General features: G+C 37.0%; 1 protein-coding gene across 1 annotated transcript in view; it reads left to right on the top strand.

Annotated features, from left to right (window-relative positions):
• The window catches only part of CDH11 (cadherin 11), a 134,025-nt gene that overhangs the window by 43,018 nt on the left and 69,166 nt on the right, over positions 1-21,841 (top strand). The window contains exon 2 of the mRNA XM_032231406.1: positions 9,601-9,720. The gene's annotated coding sequence lies outside the window, so the exon portion shown is untranslated. The remainder of the gene's footprint in view (positions 1-9,600; positions 9,721-21,841) is intronic.

Below are 21,841 nucleotides of genomic sequence, written 5' to 3'. Positions count from 1 at the left end.
AATAAAGCCCCAGGCTCAGTCTTGATATCTTTTATCAAAAAGATTGAGAATATTATACAAAATGTCAAATGTGGGTTAATGCTAAATAAAGGCAAAACACTGGGTAATAAATCTAACTTTATATTGATACTAATGAGATCTGACCAGAAAAGAGCTCTTGATATTTTGGTTGATAAAAATGACAGTTTTTGCGTACTGCTTTTAAAAAATCCTGGGGATAATGGAGAAACAGGAAGAATTTAACGACGTTATCTCTCTCTCTCTTTTGTCTAGTTTATACATCTCATTTATCTATTCTTTGGTTCTGTGGATGAAAGGATGTTTCAAACCACAACGCAGAATAGTATTTATTATTTATAATGCAGCTCCATCCAAATCCTTGTTATATTATGTACCTACCTACCTAATCTAGCTATCTACCGGTATCTATCTACCTATGTAAGGAATAAGTGATTTTTCACAGAGCACGTTGTAAACTTAAAGAATTTGTTGCAACAAACTGTCTTGATGAACATTTACCCAGATGGCTTTAAATAAGGTTTAATAGAGGATAAGTTTATGAATACCAAGTTGGAACAAATTTTGCTCCCAATTTTAGAATGATATCCAGAGCATGGCAACTGCATTCCTGACCAAATGTAAGTCTTGATCTCTTCTCTCACAAATCTTATTTTTCAATGTTCAACAATTCAGAAACTAGGGGATCAAATAATCTCTCCTATTTAAGCCATTTTCTAATGTAAAATGGATAGCAGCATTCATAAAATTGTTTCACAAAGAAGCATTATATTCAAGATACATTGGTAAGAGACAATACCACACTAAATGATGATTTGCTCATGCCAGTGAGAATTGCCACTACAGTTATTTCTCAACCTTGCTGACTATAAGAACTGTTCATCTCCCAGAATTCTTCAGGCAGCAGAATTCTGGGAATTGAAGTTCACCCATCTTAAAGTCATGAACATTTTCTACAGGTAGAAGATCCCTATTGACTCAAGAAGACTGCTTGTCAAGGGAATTACTAGTTCAGGCATTTCAAAAACAGTCAAAATGTCAAATTGTACCTTCAATCTACACTAACTACAAATAAATCAGCAATTTAGTCAGCTGCACAATTAATGCTGCCCAAGAGAGATGATATATAGGGTGTTTGCTATTTACACTGAACTCTCTGGATATGTGCCCATCTTTGCAGTAGACCCAACAGCTTTTTCCAATTAAAATTCCAGGTCTTGTTGAAGTGACTCTTGTGCTGTGCTGCTGAAGCAGTACCATGTGCCTGTAAAGCCACAAGACGCCAAATCATGACCCCAAAGAAAAGTAAGCAAACTCTTAGAAATCCCTCAAGAAATGACGAAAGCTCGTCATTCCTCTCAATTTCTAGTGCTGTATGGAAGGACGCCATCCAGAGAGGCAACACAAACAGGGATGGACCTAAACATTGTGCACGAAAGTAACAACAATCCCCCCTCCCACTGTTTCCAGGTCAAAATGCACATATATCCCAAGGCCAGACATGGGTACTTTGGCATCTGAGATGGAAAATTCTATGTTTTCCTAACTTGCAATAAGCATATAATAATACAGGACTCATATTTTTTTTCTCCTGCCTGTCGTAACACCCCAAATTGGCTGCCAAAAGTAATTGCCTCCCTCTTCTTAATGATTGGGTGGAGTTTCCTTTTGCTGAAAAGCAATTAGTTTATCTATTTTTCCGCCTCTGAGGGGGGAGTGTAGTTTTGTGCAAAGATGAACTTTGCAGGTATTTTGAACTGTCAGATTTTGTTTGTTTTCTTATGAATTCTTGAAATTTCAACAAGCTCAGGGAAATCAATGATGAAAGAGTTTGCTTTTGTCTTAAAATTATAATTACATTAAGTAGATGCAAGAAAATGTGGGCTAGACGCTTGGCAATGCCCAAAATTCTTGCTGAAGCATCTGGAAAGAATCATAAGGGGAAGAAAATGGCTTCAACTGAATGAGGTCCATGGGGAGTCATTATGGATTAATAAGGATGGAGGTGGCAAATTTTGGTACAGTTCCTCTATTCTAAGCAATAGCCTTCCAACTCTATTATTCAATTATTCTCTTCTTGGAGCCTGGTGTCTTGTTGGTATTGTGAGGACTCAGAAAGACATTTCTACATAATGTTTATTTATTCATTGGAAAGATTTATATGGCAACCTTTTTAAGCAACTCTGGGTGACTCACCACAATAAAATCAGAAAATAAATATGACAATCAAAACAATGAAAATATAAAACAAAAACAAAAATCTCTTTCTAATTGTCGTCCTTGGAAATGGCCCGCAGCAAGTTAAGATGCCCTCCTTCTATATACAATCCCATTGTCCTACTTATACAATCCCAGCATCTCAGGAAAAAAAAATCTAGGTCTTATCAGACTTATGAAAGACAGATGAGGAAGATGCATCTGTTTAATCATTAATCATTAAATCAACCTTTCAGGACAATAAGAGCATATTTATTACTTCATGATGATGGTCAAAATGTCCCTGTAATTGAGATTCTTGTTTTGAAGGTTTTGTGTTCTTGATACCCTCAACTTTAATCAATTAAAAGACCATAAAGATATAAGCATTGGTGCCTCGCTGGAGCCACTGAAATGAGATAAAATACTTGTTGTATGGCAACAGGTATTTTGTTGTCTTTAGGTAACAATCCATGTATTTAAGGCCGCTCCATTGTCTTGACTTGGTGACTGCCTGAATTGGATCTGCCTTGGAGACCTCACCCACCGTACATTTTTGCAGCTCTGTTGTCAGGACAAGTTCATTTTGACCAATAGAGTTGCCAGCTGTGGGGAGCTTTCATGGAGTGTTTGGTCTGTTAAACCCTGCCAAGCCCATCTGAATGTACTTTCATTGCCAACACCAGGTTTGGAAGCAGCCAATGACTTTGTGGAGAGCAGTCAAACTGAAGGAAGAGCAGTGGGGGGAAGGAGAAAGAAAGATGTTTTGTAAATTGTGGATCCTACAAATAGGAACAGAGGCATTTTCAAGGATACATCCAAGTTTTTTTTTAAAAAAAATATTTTGGACAGAAAGACTTCCACTTCTGATTAAATAAAATATTAAAATAATAGAGCTGTAGGCAGTGATTTCATACTGAATCCAATTCCCTCTTCCATGCAGGAATCCAAGCTGATAAATCTTGGACAGATGGTGTCTAGCCTTTACTTGGACCCAGCACTTTTCCGCAAAATTGTTTCCAGTGTTGAAATCTGTTCCAATCTTTCTACTAAGATTTATTTCCTTCCAATATTCAAATAGAATTAAGTGTCCCGTAACTTAGAACAATGAGTCTATAATATGAATTGGTAGGAAAAAATGTTCTTATTTGTTTTCTTGGTGAAATGGGAAAAGTTCTGTCTTCAACCTTGCCTGCTTAAGGTTAAATACTATCCATTTCTTCAATATGGTTTCACAGAATTTAGTTTCTAGTATTTGATAATTATTTTTGTGAAACCTATTTACATTTCTCTGAATCCTTTTTTTAAAGCACAAAGCCCAGAAGTGAACACAAAAGTGTTGGTTGGTCTAACAAATGCAGTGGGGAAAAAAGAGAAACAAATCCTTTTCTTGTAAAGATAAAGGTTCCCTCAAGATAAAGTTTGCTAGTCGTTCCAGACTTTAGGGGGTGGTATTCATCTCCATTTCAAACCTGAAGAGCCAGCACTGTCCAAAGACGTCTCTGTGGTCATGTGGCCAGCATGACTCAACGCAGAAGGCACATGGAATGCTGCTACCTTCCCACCAAAGGTGGTTCCTATTTTTCTACTTCCATTTTTTTTTATGTGCTTTCAAACTGCTAGGTTGGCAGAAGCTTGGATAAGTAATAGGAGCTCCCTCCATTATTCGGCATTAGGGATTTGAACCATTGAACTGCCGACCTTCTGATTGACATGCTCAGCATCTTAGTCACTGAGCCACTGCGTCCGCTGTACATCTTTTGTTGCGGTCTAAAAGTGTGTTTAGCATTTAAGTAATTATGTCATGTTCCTGACTTATAATCAACTTGTAATCTCTAATTATTCAAAGATCTTATTAGTTAGTGCTACTGTCAACTCACTGTTTTCTCTACTTAGACTTTGCATTTGACTACTGCTTCCTAATGACACATTTTGCATTATGTTTATTAAATTTCCTTCTGTAGTTTTCAGCTCATTTCTTTAAGTTAACAAGACAATCTTGAATTATATTTTATAATTCTGAGGCATCCTAATGTTAGGTGGTCTACAAATTTATCAAGTATTTCTTCTTCTTCCTCACCCATGTCAGCAGAGAAAGAATAAATAAAACTGGACATGGTATTATCTCACTTGATACCTGGTGTTAGCTAGAGAAGAAACTCTTGAGGAGAAACTATTTGACTTTGATCTTTGAGGTAAGATATAGTTTGCCACCCACATCTAGTAGACTACCCTTCTTCTGACGTAAAGAAGTTTCTTGGATGAGAAGCAAAATGTCTTCAAAGAAAAAACAAAGTCCGGTTGCCTTTTGAAAAAGCACCTTTGGGATATATCACCTATTCTGTTCTCCAAGCTTCCTTTTCAGGATTTTGATTCCTTGAATTTTCCTTCTATCCCTTTTTTGAAAATAGGAGCACCGTTTGTCCTCCTCTATTTATCTGTCATTTCAACTGTTCTCAAATATATATATTTTTGACAAGTAAAAAGATTTGAAAAGGACATCAGAAACTACTTCAGTATCCTAGCATACAATTCATCTATTTCTGGGAAATTTCACTCCAAGTAAATAGGAGTTTCTGGCTTTATTTTTGTATCACTTTCATACTTCAGTCCTATACTTTCATCATGCTTTTTGCAATCGTCTGATGAATCACATGTCTTTTGTTGAGCAAAAATAAAGAAGCTGAATAGATGTGCCTTTTCTTTCTAGCATTACCAAGGAGCTGGAATACTTTTTCTTTTCCTTTTTTAAAAACTTTTAATTGCTTACTGAACTCCTACTCACATTTGTGTATACTGCTGCATTCAATATTCATGTGTATGTGTGTGTGTGTGTGTGTGTGTGTGTGTGTGTGTAATTGTTTATATATATTTTAATAAAAGAATCTTTTGACATTTTAACAACTGAAGATTATTACATTATAGGGACATTACTATGGTGTTATATACAGTAGATATACTGTATAATGAATTTAATGTATGATTAATAAAGTAACAAGTGAGTTTTATGATTGTAAGGCTGTTGTGTTATCAAATACCTATATCTACATTTATATCTCTATGTTTGTCATTTGTCTGTCTATCTGTCCATATATATTCTTCAATATTCTAGTGTGGGTCTTTTTCCCAAAATTGTTCTTGCAAAGAATTACTGTAGTTTATTAATGCTTTAAGTTTTATTTTAGTTATCTTTCACTGGGTTGTAAGTTTAAAATTATGAATTCCTCTAGAAATTGGCTAAATTGGACAGCAGGCAAGAAATATCTGAAACAAACATGATTAATCATCTGATTTGAATATAATGTGGGTTAGATGAGCCTCAATCAGTGAGCCATTGTGTTAAATTTGTTCATCTTCTGATTGGGGAAGATTTACTCTGATCTAATTTCTCACAAGCTGAAATTAGTGAATTGATTGGATATTGGACAAACGACGCTTGTTTGAGATGGAGTTGCAACTCCAAACTCTTTGAAGACCATGTGTTACTTCTATATGCAAATTGTTTTATTAGAAGAAATTTGCACCCCAGAAATAATGAGAAGCATGAATAAATAAATCAATAAATGATCTGAAAAGGATTACCTGCCACGATTCAAATTGGGTCATTTATGAAGACAGGGATTCAAGCAGCATTGCATATTAAATATAGGGCAAGAGAATAGCTGTCTGGGGTTTAATGTCATTTCTTTTTTTCTTTTTGCCTTTTGTTGTTGTCGTCTTGGGGTTAGGATTGACATAAATAATAAACAAACAAACAAACAAACAAATTGTCTAGATTGACAAGTCTCTATAGTTTTCTTAGGAAAATTTCAGAAGTAGTTTGCCCTTGTCTTCTTCCTAGGGCTGAACGTGACTTCCCCAAGATCACCCAGCTGGATTTATTTATAAAGAAGGACTAGAACTCACTGCTTCCTGCTTTCTAGCTTTGTGTCTTAATTACTGGGTCCAAATTGGTTGCATATAGTTTTATCAGTGATATTTAACTTCAATGTTAATCAATTTTCATTTTTGTTATGTTCTTATTATATCTGTCCATAATGGGAGAATGGTGCTTGCTTATTATTCAAAGGCAAAGGGCAGCCTTCATCTCAGAAATTTATTCAATCAATCAATCAATCAATCAATCAATCATGTACACTAAGAGCATATGCACCAAAAACAAATTCCTTGTGTGTCCAATCACACTTGGTCAATAAAGAATTCTATTCTATTCATTGTATATCCATCCATCATCATCTGTCTGTCTATCTGTCTCTGTCTGTCTGTCTGTTGACCCATCCATCCATCCATCCATCTCCATATCTCTCCTAATTTAAAAGATATGGAAGGGTAGCAAAGAAGACAGATAAACAAAAGCATGTGAGGGAAAAAAAAGATAGAGGAAAGAGATTCTGGGTAACGAAATTAAACTCTAAATATATGTAATGCTTTAAAAAACACAAACGTCCAAGATATGCAATCTGTGTTGATTTCCTTATATCCATAAAGATTCTGAACACTTGGGGACACCATATTTATGTTACCTAACTGGCTTTGGAGGGATAGGTATTGCTAAATCTAGGTGAGCACAGGGGTCTCTCTCTATGAGAAAACAGAAAACTATATGAAAGCATATGTATCCAGTGCGTACATCAATGACAAATTACATACAAGGTTGGGGGCTGAAAAGTGAGGAAAATAGAAAGAAAAACACAGCCTCTTTTCTCCCCCCGCTTTCTATTGGTGCTATTCATGCTAGCAAATTTGCCATAGAACTGTGAATATTTATTTAGTCTTTTTCATAGTAGGGGTGATTTTAAAAAACACTAATGGGGAATTATTGGAGGACAATGAAAGACATTTGTAAATTAAATAGATAAGCCCGTTGGCACACAAGGGATGTTTTGTCCAATACAAGAATTCTATTGTCCATTGCTTTGGTTGTCAAGAGCCACGGAGCAGAGGATTTATGAGGATGACACAATGATCCTTTCACAGTGCAGGCGAAGGAGCTGTGAGATTCTGTCCCTCTGCTTTTCAGTCTCTATAATCTTTTTTATCATGCAAGGACAATGTAGGATTTAACTGGTTCTTGGGTCTCAGGACTGTCCATTTAAACACCAGGGACTATGAAGTAATTAATACGGGGACAATAGATTTGCTTTTTTAAAAAAAAACTTCTTTTTTTGTACCTGAATTACCAGAGGTTTAAGAATCACTATGCTTGCCACTTTGGATAAACGGTCTTCTTAAGACATGGCTTATTCACAAAAATAAAAAGCTATAATCCTGTTTTTGGAATCGGAGGAAGGACTGTTTGTTGGCAGTGTTCAATCAAATGTCCTGGTTCTTTCCCTCCTTGGCTATATGTTTCAACGAGACTTGTAACCAGGGGTGGGTTGCTGCTGGTGTTACTGCTAGTTCGCTTCACCCATGCCCGCTGCGCATTGCTTGCACATGCACAGTTGCCTGTAAATTGTTCTGTGCATGCACAGAAATTTATAAAATCACTACAAAACATACGGCAACAGCATGGGTGATTGGGGAACCAGTTCAGGGGCGTGGCCAGCTTGCTGTTCCTGCCGGTTCGGCGACCCAGTCCAAATTTCCACTAGCAGTTAACCTGAACCAGTGCAAACAGGTAGCAACCCACCTCTGCTTCTAATGCTGCAAACTTGAACCAGGACAAAACTGTATGATTTAATGAACCTAGCTGATTAAAGAACATGAAAAAACCCCAAGTACGAATAGATATTGTGATTTGTTTTTTTTAAAATTACAGTAAATCTTGGCAAAATATATTAGTAAGAAAAATGCTAAGTCTGAACCTAGTATTGTGTGTTGCTTCGTGACATCTTGAGATATGCCCACTAGATGGTTTTGGGTTTTTTTTTTGGTCCTCTCTTGACAAAATCCTTAGATAAAAATTCCCCAGACATTTCCCAGACAGCTTTTTTACAGTTCTTGAATGTTTGTAGATCTTGAAGTGTCACAAAGCATTTTCAGCTATCTTTAATAGAGTGCTTTAAGTTGAAGAGAAGACGTTTTCAGAGATTTATTTTTTTAGAAAAGGTCAGTATATACAGTAATGGTCCAAGGCAGGATTTGAAGCCACAATAAACCATGTCACAACAAAAGGAATGGTTGGAAATATTTCTGACTTTCCTAATTCTCTAGTGTGCTCTTGGAGCTGGGCAACAGGCTTCTTACAGGTTACATGTAGCAATGAATCAGTGGAATGATTTGCCTCCAGAAGTTGTGCTTGCTCCAACACTGGATGTTTTTAAGAAGAGACTGGACAACCATTTGTCTGAATTGGTATAGGTTTCCTGCCTGAACAGGGGGTTGGACTAGAAAACCTCCAAGGTCCTTTCCAGCTCTGCTATTCAGCCTTCCTTTTTTGTAGTCCTAAAGTCCTTAAACATTTGAACTCCAATGTTTCTCACTTTTGGCAACCTGAAGATGTGTGGACTTCAACTGACAGAATTCTGAGAATTGAAGTAGAAACATCTGCAAAATGCCAAGGTTGAGAAACACTGCCTTAGAGATGAAACTGAATGCCATTCCACACCAAGTAATAATGTCTATTTTGCCTTAATTTTTAATTCAGCACCCAGAAATAGTAAAGATGGGAATCCACCTAATGGACAGCAAGCTCTCAGCAACAAGAGTCTATTGCTGCTGTAGAATTTATGTTTTTACGATGATGCTCCTCAGCTTAGACAACTTAGAACTATGCTACCTTCGGTCTGACCTAAGCGTAGTCTATAAAATTATCTACTACAATGTTCTACCTATCAATGATTATTTCAGCTTCAAGCACAACAATACACAAGCACACAATAGATACAAACCTAAGGTAAACCACACCAAACTCGATTGCAAAAAATATGACTTCAGCAACAGATCAATGCCTGGAAGTGTTAGCTGATTCAGTGGTTTCTTCCCCAAACCCTTTAACCTTAGACTGTCTACTGTTGACCTCACCCCATTCCTAAGAGGTCTGTAAGGGGCGTGCATAAGCATACCAATGTGCCTACCATCCCTGTCCTAACAACCCCATTTATTTGTATCCATTTCATGTATTCATAATCTTGTATATACTCATATCTATTATCTTCTACACTTGACAAAACAAAATAAATAAATAAATATTTTTTTACTTTCAAGGTAATGGGATACTGATCTGGTTTCTATTGCTTTTATTATGGAAATACTTTGCCTGAAAATGTTTTTGCATCTGTTATTTGTTAAGTCTAATTTGGGCCCAAGATGCTGTCTCTTTTCTAAAGTTCACAGAGGGAAGGAAGGAAGGATAATTAAAAGTTAATTTCTTCTTTTTGGCATCTCTGTTGTTACCATGACTTACATCTTGACTTCTGTGTCCTCCCTTTTTTTCTTTTCCAGAAAGTCTTGGATGATTAAATACATAACTGTGCATAAACACAAGCTTTACTGGAACTGTTAATTTGCTCAAATGGATGGAATATGGTACTTTAACTGGCAACAGGCTTCCAAAGGTTGAAGGTAAGACGCTGGATCACAAAAGCTTGCACTTGTCAATTTCTGTACAGCTATAAAAATACTAGAACATTCTGAGCCTACTGCAGCTTTCTCCAAGCTGCCTTCCAGATTGGTTAGATTATAATTTGTGACATTGCCAGAATAGAATGCCTGATGCATTAAATGTTGGTCCCTTATATCTGGGGAGCAAGGAGGATGATAGCAATGTGTACTTCTTCACTGCCAAAGAGAGGACAAAAAAACACAGCACTAAACAAGGCAACGAGCAAGAAAGATTATTAGGGGACAAGAGCAGTGGTGGGATTCCATTTTTTTACTACTGGTTCTGTGGGAGTGGCTTTGTGGGTGTGGCGTGGCTTTGTGGGCGTGGCAGGGGAAGTTAATGCAAAATCCCCATTCCCTCCTCACTCCACTAACCTGCTTTCCAGTTCCGTTCTCCTGTTCAGGGCAACAAAAGAGGCAGCGGGGATAGGGCCAGCTTATTTGCCGGTTCTACAAACCACTCAAAATTTCCATTACCGGTTCTCCAGAACTGATCAGAACTGGCTGGACTAGAGGCTAAAGTGTATAATGAATGGTTGAGGGAACTGGACATCTCTAGTCTTAAGAGAAGATGATTCCTGGTGAGGTTGACATCAATTTTTGAAGGTACAGTTCAGAGGTGGTGTCCTACAGGTTCAGGACAGTTCAGTTGAGTAGGTAGTGACTTGACCTGCCACGCCCCCAAACTGGTTCTATCGATGGTGCCATCTTGTTTTTTGCTTCTGCACATGCTTCTGCAATTTTGTCCGTACTGCACATGTGCACATAGCGCACATCAAGCACATGCACAGTGCATTCCTGAGCGAACCAGCAGTAGCAGCAGCCAGAACCCACCCCTGGTACAATTCTACCCACCTCTCCTTTATAGTCTGAGAAACTGGGGTGGGTGGATGGAGGGTCTCTTTTGAGCCTCCCACCCACTGTCTATCTCTTATCTGACCATTTTCATGGCGCAGTCTCCCGTCTTCCAAGTCTTTCCAACATGAGCGTATTTGCATTCAGGCAATCATGCTTGCCAAAAAAAAAACCCTCCTTAGATACCTTTAATGTTATATTCTCATTTGAACGGAGATGCCTGTAGTAAGATTCAGGCAATTCAGACATTATCATGCGGTATTTAGCAGACTCATTTATATTGTTTCATAGTCGAGACGGCAATGTTCTGCTTGATAGCAGCTTCATTTCTCTTCAAAATGTCCTTGACTGTTCATAAGCTCATTTCTGGCAGCTAAATGACAGGTTTTGTGAAATTTCTTAGGGAAGGATAAAAGAAAAAAAAAAAAACCCTGCCAGAAAGGCAAGTGTGTATGCCTTTCCATCAAGAGCTAAGGCAAACTGGAGCAATTAGAATCACAGGTCAATAAACCCCATTTGATAGTCAGACAGATAAACGTTTGTTTTAATGTGTGTTGAGTATCTACAGAGTTAAATAATCTCATTTTAAGGACATCTGCAAAGTCACAAATGACTCAGTAGAGCATATTATTATGCCATGTTGCTAATGCGGAACTATTGCTTCCAGCTAATAAAATCCATAAACATTAAAAAAAATATCATTGACTTCATCATTTTTTTAAAAAAATAGATAAAAATTATATCAGATCTTTCCATGATTGATTTATTTATTGCACATTTTTGTTGTTGTGTACTGCTTAGAAGTACAAAGTGTTGTATGTGGTTTAATGATATTTCAAATAAGTAATTTCAGAGAAGTCCATAAATTAAGGAAACCCTAGATAGAACATCTGTAAAACAACCACGATGGATTTCCTGTTTAAACAGGAAATGTGTTATTAGTTAAAGAACAAAGATGAATAAATAAATGAAAATATGCAGAACTGACATGAACCAGACTTCCCTTAATCCATATTCTATCTTAAGGACCACTTAAAATATGCAGTGTTAAGCAGGAGCTAGGAGCTACTGTGAGGTCTCTATATTACAAAGTGTTTATTTTTTAATTCATAAGTCTCTGATTTGCTTGAGTGCATTAATCGGAGCCTTAACACATATTCTCCTAAACCTTTTAGAATCACAGAAACCTGAAGTAAAATAGAAATACTTTAAAGTGGATATAGTAGATTAAAGTTAATTTTTTAAAAATAATGTAACCACAGTAATAGATTCCCAGTAAAACAATAATCTGTCATAAGCAAATTCAAAAGCAGTAATTACAATGCCAAATATTTTAGAAAAATAGGTGTGATACTGTATGTATGGATATCTTCTCCTTTATAAAAAAAAATACAACATTAAGTACTCATCCATATGAATCAGCACTGGAAATGTATCATTGAAATTCTTAAGTACCTTGAAACTCTTTTGCAAAGGAAGAAAACTTTGGAGAAATAGCTAGTCAAATTAAGGATTTTCAAGCTTGATCTCTCAATTATCTTTGGTTTTATTCTACAGTCTATTTGCCACCAAGTATTTTTTTTTCTTTTACCTATCTGAGGCAGAAAAAAGAGGCTAGTGCCAACTTAATGGTGGGCCCCTGGTGGACCCCTAAGATGGGCTTTTATTTCTTTGGAAACATCTATGAAAGAGTTCTAGAGATACAATAGGGAAATAGAGAGAAATAGAAATAATTTGCCAGGTTTTGTACCCCACTTCAAAACAGGCGATATAAATGCATTTGTATGTGTTCTCTCTCTCTCTCTCTCTCTCTCTCTCTCTCTCTCTCTCTCTCTCTCTCTCTCTCTCTCTCTCTCTCTCTCTCTCTCTCTCTCTCCTTGGTTTGAGAATCTATTTTAGTCAGCGGTGGGGAGGATAATGGATGCATGATTGCAGCCTTGAAAAGTCAATACGGTGTTTGGCAAATAGAAAAATATTATCTAGTTTCTGTGGGCTGCCTGGACATCCATCATTATGGAGTGCATGGAGGGAATATCCAAAAGTCGTATTAAATACATGTCTTTATTAGACCCAAGCAAAATGCCACATCATAGTGAGTTTCCTGGAATGCTCTATTTTCATTTTAAAAAAAAAACACCTCTAGGGGAAGGCGAACACAAAGTAGGACAGGAATGCTGTGGAGATTTTGCGGAGACTTGCTGAGTGAAATTGAAATCCCTTCGGACTGTAGGCTCATGAACCTGAACCCAAAGTGGTTGAGTCATGATGGCAGTTCTGTTAGCGTGTCAGGGATTCACAACTCCAACAGTCACTTTGCCAATGGATCTCTTTCTCTCTCTCACACTCATCTGATATCTCCCTCCCTCCCTCCCTCTCTCTAGCTATCAAGTTATCGAGCTATCTGCTTATCTACCATCAACCACCATCATCTTCTATCTATCTATCTATCTATCTATCTATCTATCTATCTATCTATCTATCTATCTATCTATCTATCTATCTATCATCTATCTATCATCTATCTATCATCTATCTATCTTTCACTCCCTAGTTATTAACTTAGCAAGGTATCTGATCATCTACCATCATCTATCATATCTATCACATCTCTCTATCATCTAATATCTGTCTGTCTGTCTGTCTGTCTGTCTATCTATCTATCTATCTATCTATCTATCTATCTATCTATCTATCGTCTCTTTCTCTCTCCCTCGATATTAACATCGAGCTCATCCACCATATCCATCTGTCCATCATCCATCCATTATCTGTCTGTCTGTCTGTCTGTCTGTCTGTCTGTCTGTCTGTCTATCTATCTATCTATCTATCTATCTATCTATCTATCTATCTATCTATCTATCATCTATCTATCTATCTCATCATCTCATATGGCTGTCTCATATTATGATTCATGGGATGCAAAAAAAATCTTCACTTGAAATATCTCATTGTTTGAGATATTAAGAATGTTGACACATACTGTTTCTAGAAATTTTAAACCGAGATGCTGTTTTCATTCTGAAAAATTGTAGAACAAGAAAGAAAAAGGAATTTGTCAGCCCTTCCTCCAGACACCGAGCAGGTTCAAGCAGGAGTTAGTCCCCAGAAGTGTTCCATTGATTTTCCTGGGTATTTTAAACTTGAAAGCCAAGAGAAATTGCGGTGGATGTATATAATGCTGTTTCTTGCCTAAGCGATTCTGGAGGCTCACATTGCCACATATTGCTATCGTTCTCTCCACTCCCACAAAGGAAAAGCAAATAAAGCCTTGCTTACATTGACTGGCATGTAAACTTGAGTATCTATATGGCATTTGCATTTTCCATTTTCAATCCCATCTTGTTATGGTGGTGCTGGTGGTGCTTCTGTTTGAAAAAGATTTCCTCTCCTGCTGTGCTCACTCAGAAAAGAAATTTCCTGTTTCAATATCTAAATCATCAAAGCTCACTGAAAGATGAAATATTCACATGCAAATATTATCATCCAGGCAAAAGGTACGGCATCAAATTCACCAAATATGCACTCTGCATATGGATTTGGCTCAAGAAATAGTTCTTGATGTCTTCCTTAGGACTTAGGGGAATCCAGAGAAGCTCTAGACATTTCAAGAGATGATTTCATGATGAACTAATCCTTTAAAATGCACATGTGTGCATAACTTCTGCATAGTTCAATTTTTGTGTCAAAGCCACAGCTAGTTCTCTATTGTAAAAAGGCTTTAGGACCCTAATAGGAAAGCCAGAACTTAACTTGGCAAGGAGAGGGGAACAAATGACAATCAGACGAGGGTAAATGGCTCGAAAATCTAACATGTGCATAATATCAGAAAACAGCTTTGCTTATTTCCCTCGATAAACTTTATTATGTCTCTATTAATTTGCTAATTATTTACATTTTTTTCCAAGCTTGCATAAATGAATTTCTAATCAGAAATCCCAGTGATCGCAAAATATGATAGCAATTTCGATGCTCCATGCTTCTCTGCATATAAATAAGGCTCAGGAGATGAAAAGAAGATAACACTTTTCAATCTTTTGTGTTCTTTCACTTCAGCAATCTTAAAAAAAGCTAATAAATGGAAGATGGAACATAGAGATTGTGTCATTTAGATAAGGGAATTGAGCTGGTTTTGTGCTGAAGTCAAGGTCCCATGAATTTGGTAACTTTGGCATGGTATGGAAATGTGCTCTAGATGTTCCAAGGTTGTTTGGATGTTGTTGTTTGTTGAGGTCCAAATGCAATTGAAGTGTCTCTTTTATCCAGAACATTGACTTTATCATTGTTATTGTCAGGCCTGGAAGCCATCTTGGGCATTGGATCTTCAGGCCTGCCACATTTAGTGCTGTGGGAAACTGGGAGGGGGGATTGTATGGAGCTGGGTATATGGGTATATAATCATAATGACATTCCTTTCTCCGAGAGTCAAGGACATTCTGCCCTTCACCTGGAGTGGTGTGACTGAGAGGCATCTCCTGTTGGGACAGTGCTTTGATAAGACCATGTGATGGGCGTGTGGGTGCTGGGTAGGTGCTTGGACTTTCTTTAGGGTGGGGGAAACCTGGAAGCTTTCAGATTCTGGTTTTCCCAGATGTGCCAATATGACATCTCTAATAAAGTGGAACTGAGGAACTTCAAGCCTCGGAGTCTTCTTCTGTTGGGGGTGTTACTTGGAACCCTGACATTAACCTGAATCCTCTTTAAACTTCAACCAATTCCCCGAACATTGGGATGCTGTCCGGGGTTCTGAGCCCTGAACATCAACCAGATACCAGGCGATATGAAGACACAGGGAAGAGTGAGGGGGTAGAAAAATGACAGCTATTTCTACACAAAAGAAAACTCTTAGGATCACACCTCAGTCAAGGTTGCCCAGAAAAGGATGATAAAGTTTTATGATGTTGCTAGAATTGTATATCTCTACCCTAGGATTAATCTTTCACATCTAGGCCAGGCTAAATATAGTATTAATTACATACTTATTTGCTGATTTATTCATGCAATAACCAAGAGCTATATCCAGTGAAATAGAGTGCCTTATCTTACAATGTTTATGCTGGAGTTCATCAGAAAAGGATTGTCTGCTAATAGTTTATTGCCAGGAAAGTCTGATAAACTTAATGATAATGATAAATAAGACTGTAAGATTCCAAAAGTGTTATTAACTGTGGCTATGTTTTTGTCAATAAGGACACATTATTGTCTTAGAGGTCTCTTAGATTTAATTGTTCTATGTTGTATAGTATTATCGGTATGTGAAATTATTTCTAATCAATATTTAGTACATTGATGTGTTGAACTAGTGACTGTATGTAGACTGTAGTGATTGAAAGATGCATATGAATTTTGCTTTTGTTGCTAATTAAGATTACACCACCTATCTAAACTTTTATTTTATTTTGATTATAAATATTTTTTAAATATTTCTTGGTATTAGTAGGAAATTCTATACTGTAGTGCTGCAGTGGGCAGAATTTTTCATGGCAAGTTTTGGAAATTTTGAGTTCCATTCCAAACAACCAACAACCGAAAAAAAAAGCTAGCTTAAAATTAATTGAAGATGTCATTTTCTGGAAATACTGATTACTTCACTATTATTAGGGGTTTTTTTATGGTCTTATGATTGTTATATGTATTGGTTTTCCTGTTGTTCTGAGCCAGCAGAGTTCTTAAATGGGCAGCCATATTTTAAGTAAATAAATAAATGTTCTAGAGAAAAGGTAGCAAGTTGTTCTGGCATTTGCATCTGGGGGCTTTTAAAGCTGTTTGCAAAGCCACATGTAGCTGTAATGCATCGGTGTTTCCCTTAGAAAATATTCTGTTTATCAGCAGGATCTTATTCATAGAAATTATGGAAATGAGAGTTGAAAAGAAAGCAAATCATACTCCCTCTTCTGTTCAGCAATCCAAATTAAAAGCACTCAACAGAGAGCGGTATATATTCCATGCTTAACATAGCCAGCGAAAGGGACTTCATCATCTCCTTAGTCAACTAAATAATTCCAGTTTTAAATTGCTCTTAGAACCAGGAAGATTCTCCTAATGTTTGGTTGACAGTTTCCTCCTAGATTTAGAATTTTATACTCTCCAGGAAATAGAATTTTGGCCTTGGTCATCCACACTCCTTGGGATACTTTAAGAGCCCTACCATCCTGCAGTTTTCCTTTCTCAAAGGTAAAAAAAAAAATAACAAAACCCTCCAACTGTTCTTATAGTGCTTGATCATCCTTGGTGGATGGAAAAAAGTTGCAGATGCCAGCTTTATCAAATTAGAATATCACTTGTAGTTTTGATGATGTTCTGCCTGAATTCTTCTTCAACGGTCATGAGTCTTCAGAATTGGAAACAGTAACTTATAAAGACCATAGAATCAATAGTAAAAAAAAAACCCAATAATTGGGCAGTTATTCTTGATAAAAAGAATATAATATCCATTGACAAAAATGTATGCCATTGGATACTTAAGAAATAAGATTTCTCTTTAAAGGAAACTCTTGATAAATGACTAGATGGGCCTTCTTAAACAGCCAGAATTCCATTACTAATCTAGGACTTTGATTGAAAAGAGTCTTTTTAATGTTGGGAATATCTACATTTACAGTCAAAGGACAATGTTCTCACTTGCTTCCGGACAACATATTGCTGCTTTGTCTTCTTGCAACAATGGTGTCAGTATTCTTTGGTTCTATGGATGAAAGGATGTTTCAAAAAACCCCACAGAATAGTATTTATTGTTTATAATGCAGCTTCATCCAAATTCTTCAATTATATTATCTACCTACCTACCTAATCTAGCTATCTACCGATATCTATCCATTTATCTATCTATCCATCCATTTATCCATCCATCCCTCCATCATCAATCCATCCATCCATCCATCCATCCATTATCCATCCATCCATCCATCCACCCACCCACCCACCCACCCACCCACCCACCCACCTACCTACCTACCTACCTACCTACCTACCTACCTACCTACCTATCTCTGCTAGTCATCTATCTCATCCATCCTTTGTATTTACATAACTTATGTGCATTATTCCAGTTTACAACATCTTAGCCAGGTTATTAGGAGCTGGGAAATAGTTATTTCCTCTTACTACAGAAGAAAGTTTTTCAAAATGATATTTTCAGAAAATATTCATAGCACACAGGATACTCCAGCAAAAAATAATTATGGAAGTTTGGTACAAAAAGGAGTAAATGATTTTTTCACAGAGTACATAGTAAACTTAAATAATTTGTTGCAATAAAGTGTCTTGATGAACACTTACCCAGATGGCTTTAAAGAAGGTTTAATAGGGTTACATTTATTAATACCAAGTTGGAACAAGTTATCTATCTATCTATCTATCTATCTATCTATCTATCTATCTATCTATCTATCTATCTATCTATCTATCTATCTATCTATCTACCTACCTACCTACCTACCTACCTACCTACCTACCTACCTACCTACCTATCTATCTATCTATCTCCATCTATATCCATCCACCCATCCAGATCCTCCTCTTCCTCCTCTTGTTGTAGAGAAACATACCACACTATGTCAAAGTTCCAAATTTCATGTACATGAACCAAAAAAAATATTTTCTCAGAATGAAGGTTATTTTTGATAACCTACTTCTGGCAAAGGAGCAGATTTCTTAGACCCGCTGCGGCTGCAGAAGAAAAGGTTTTTGGGGACCCCAAAAGCTGGATAGATGGATGGATGGATGGATAGATGGATGGATGGAGGAAGGGAGAGAGGGAGAAGGAGGGAGGGAGGGAGAGGGAGATTTTACAACAGAGCGGTTCTGTTAAGATCAATTCCAGTTGAAATAACAATTACATTTAACAACTTTGTCCACCTAGTAATAGGTGCTGATTTTCTCAGCTCATCCAACCAAGGAACCTCTTCATGGTCTCCCCAATCTATCTCCCCAAAAGTTTTTTCTATGTAGGTAGAGGGGCACATAATGCTGGGGAATGACTCTTCTCCTGCCGGCTTCTTCCATCTCTTTAGGTTAATCTATCATCATGGGATTTCAAAGAAGGTTAAATTTGACATGTGACCTGCAGAATTACAACTCCTGAAATGTGTTATTCCTGCTAGTATTTCTTGAATAGAGTCAAAGGGGAATAGCAGCAAGAAAGCAAACGACTGAAGTTTTAAGGACAGGAAGAGCTACTGTGTTTAGAAAATTTATGATTCAGAAAACATATGTAAATACATGAGTTAAGCTTCTGACTCTGGTTCTTGCATAGAGAAAAAACCCATAAATAAATCCCAAGGACAAGAAAACATTAAAGGACAGGACACAAGTGTATAATAAATATACATAAATGTCACTCTACCTCTGACTGAGATTATAAATCAGACGAATCAGAAAGACAGGATGCTTTAAAAGACAGGAACTAAATTAAACAAGAAATCCATCAATATTCCAATTTTTCAAAACAACGAAGGGGCAATTTGTTTGTGTGTACAAGGGCACATTCAGAAATCTCATGGTAGATTTAGAAAATGGCCAGAGTCTGCTTTGGCTTCAGTCTAGGCATAAGTAAGTTCTTCAATAAATCACACTCCTATCAGCAGAGACTGTTTTAGTAAAAGGCATTGCTTCACCTATTTTGTGCTTCTTAAACAATAGTTGGATTTATTTAGTTTTTACTCATTATATTTCCCACCAGCTGTTTATTAAGGGATCTCATAAATCAGAATGAAAATGGCACCGGATATTGAGAAGATTGTTCATTGTTGATTATTCCAACTTTCGTAAACATTGGCTGTGATTATGCAATTAATGTAATGGGAGGATATGTCTTTGTGTGTGTGCAAGGGAGAAAAAGAGAAGCTGTATGCAGTGGTGGGATTCAAATAATTTAACAGCCAGTTCTCTGCTCTAATGACCAGCTGAGTAGGTGGGGCTCGATGGTCATGTGACTATGTGGGCATGGCAAACTCAACATCACTCACATCGATGGGCGCTTCATCTTAGCTATTACAATGTAATAAGGGTTAACTGGAGAGGCAGGGCACTAAAGGTTAGGCTAGAAACAACACCAGAATGTTTCCTTCCTGTCTTCTTTACAGAATTAGCCCTCTAAAGTGTAAAAAAAACAAAACAAAAGGAGATTTCTTCCAAGAACCGGTTCTCCGAACTGATTAGAAAGTTAACAACCGATTCTCCCAAATAGGTGTGAGCTGGCTTAATCCCACCACTGGCTGTATACTCAGGAGCTGAGCAGACTATTTCTTAAAGATTTTTTTTTCAGCCTACAGATTCACATTTATAAAAAAAGGCTACTTTGAAGAACATACTTTTTAAAAAGTAGCTGCTAAGGTTACTCACTTGCACTCATGTACATTATTTTCAGATAAACTTTGGTTTTGTAAAATTGAGGGAGGGAGAAAATTTGTGTTATCAACATTGCTAGTTGATGAGGCACATTTATAGACAAATGCCTGGAGAAAATTTACTCTAAATGAAGGAGAGAAATGAGGAGTTGTCTCCTGAATTTACCTAATCCTAAATGCACTTGTGAATTTGCAAATCATGCTTTATTTAAATGTTTCACGAACACACTTCAGCAGCTCTGTACAGCAGAAAAAGGAAATAATATCTATACAACACCTGCCAGCAAAAAGTACAGTATATCCACAAAACTTCATCAAAAATTATCTGTTCACACAATCCAATTTAGCACAACCAATACAAGCTGTTAAAAAAAAAATAACACTGCCAGAGATCAAAAATCATCACAGAAACTACCAACACATAAAATCAGAGTAGTATGCAAGCCAACTAAAGCCATCCAAAACATCCTAAGTAAACCAGCCAGAAGACTTATTGAAAATTCTTTAATTTCACAACATATGGATAGACTTAATCATATTTTCAACTGACCATCCTAGATCAAGCCAAGTCCAAAACACTAGAGAATGTCTAGAAGCCTGGCACTCTGACAAATTAGCCAACAATGGACACATAGACATAAACATATTGTACATACTGTGCAAAAGATAGTCAACAAGCCAAAATGGGAACAAAAAGACGAAAGCACCCATCCACCCACACCAGCAATCAACACCCACATGAGCCTAGGTTAATTCCAAGATTAACATCAGACCAACAATAGATTGGAGTAAACAATACTCCAATCAAGGAACTGCCAAACAAGCTAATAATAAATAGCCCAACCAAAGAACCTCCAAGATCACTCCCACCAACACTGACAGGGCAAGCCACTAGAGTGTAAACTGAGAGCAATCCCCACTCTTTACTAGCACTGATGAAGTTACCTAGTTTGGGTAATGAAATGTCTGCAAGAAAACAACCAAGCTCTGAGAGCACCAAGGACCCCACATTTTGCAATTTGTCAAAGGTTCCTCCTGAGACAGAAGAGACTTCTATTTTTTTTTACCCTATTTTCAGGCTGCTTTAGCATTTTATTTTTCACTTTTTTTCCTGATGTCTATGAAATTTCTCAATCATCCAGGTCATGGTTATCCCACTGGTGCTTTTTCCAAAAGGCAACTGGAAGTTTCTTGGTGTTTTCTTTGAAAACTGTTAGAACTGAAGAAGCTTCTTGAATAATAAGTTGAAACATTTGGGAAAAGCACCTTTAGGACTTTCTCCTGATGGTTTTTTTTTTTTTTTTTTTTTTTTTTGAGCATACAGAGAGTCCTCGACTTAACAACATTTTTGTTTGGTGACTATTCAAAGTTACCCGTTTTTCACACTTAGGATTGTTGCAAGATCAAAATTCAAACATTTGGCCACCGATTCATATTTATGACCATTGCATGCGATTATCTGACAATTGGGACTTTCTGACAAGCAAAGTCAATGGGGAAGGTAGACTCAATAACAAATGTGTTACTAAGTTAACAATTGCAGTGATTCACTTAATAACAGTGGAAAAAAAGGTCATAAAAAGGGCAAACCCTACTTAATAAATGTGTCCCTTAGCAGTAGAAATTTTGACCTCAGTTGTGGTTGTAAGTTGAGGACTACTAGTATTTTTGTTGGAGACTGATGGAAGTGACTCTTGTTGGGTTGTTTTCATTTACGCAGCATTCCATTGTTATGGGGTTTCCCTGGCTGCTCATAAATTCCCACCAGAAACGGGCTTCCTGGGAGGAGCTTGCTGGTGGTGGCAGCAAAAAAAATCAGCTGCCTCCGAATTCCTGGCTACGTACCTGTTTAGAGGATCTTCCATCTGACGTCTTATCAGGTT

The sequence above is a fragment of the Thamnophis elegans genome, chromosome 14 (assembly GCF_009769535.1).
Source record: "Thamnophis elegans isolate rThaEle1 chromosome 14, rThaEle1.pri, whole genome shotgun sequence".
In the NCBI taxonomy this organism is placed as follows: domain Eukaryota; kingdom Metazoa; phylum Chordata; class Lepidosauria; order Squamata; family Colubridae; genus Thamnophis; species Thamnophis elegans.
Note: the sequence above shows the minus strand (reverse complement) of the source record. Positions and strands in the feature narration are given on the sequence as shown.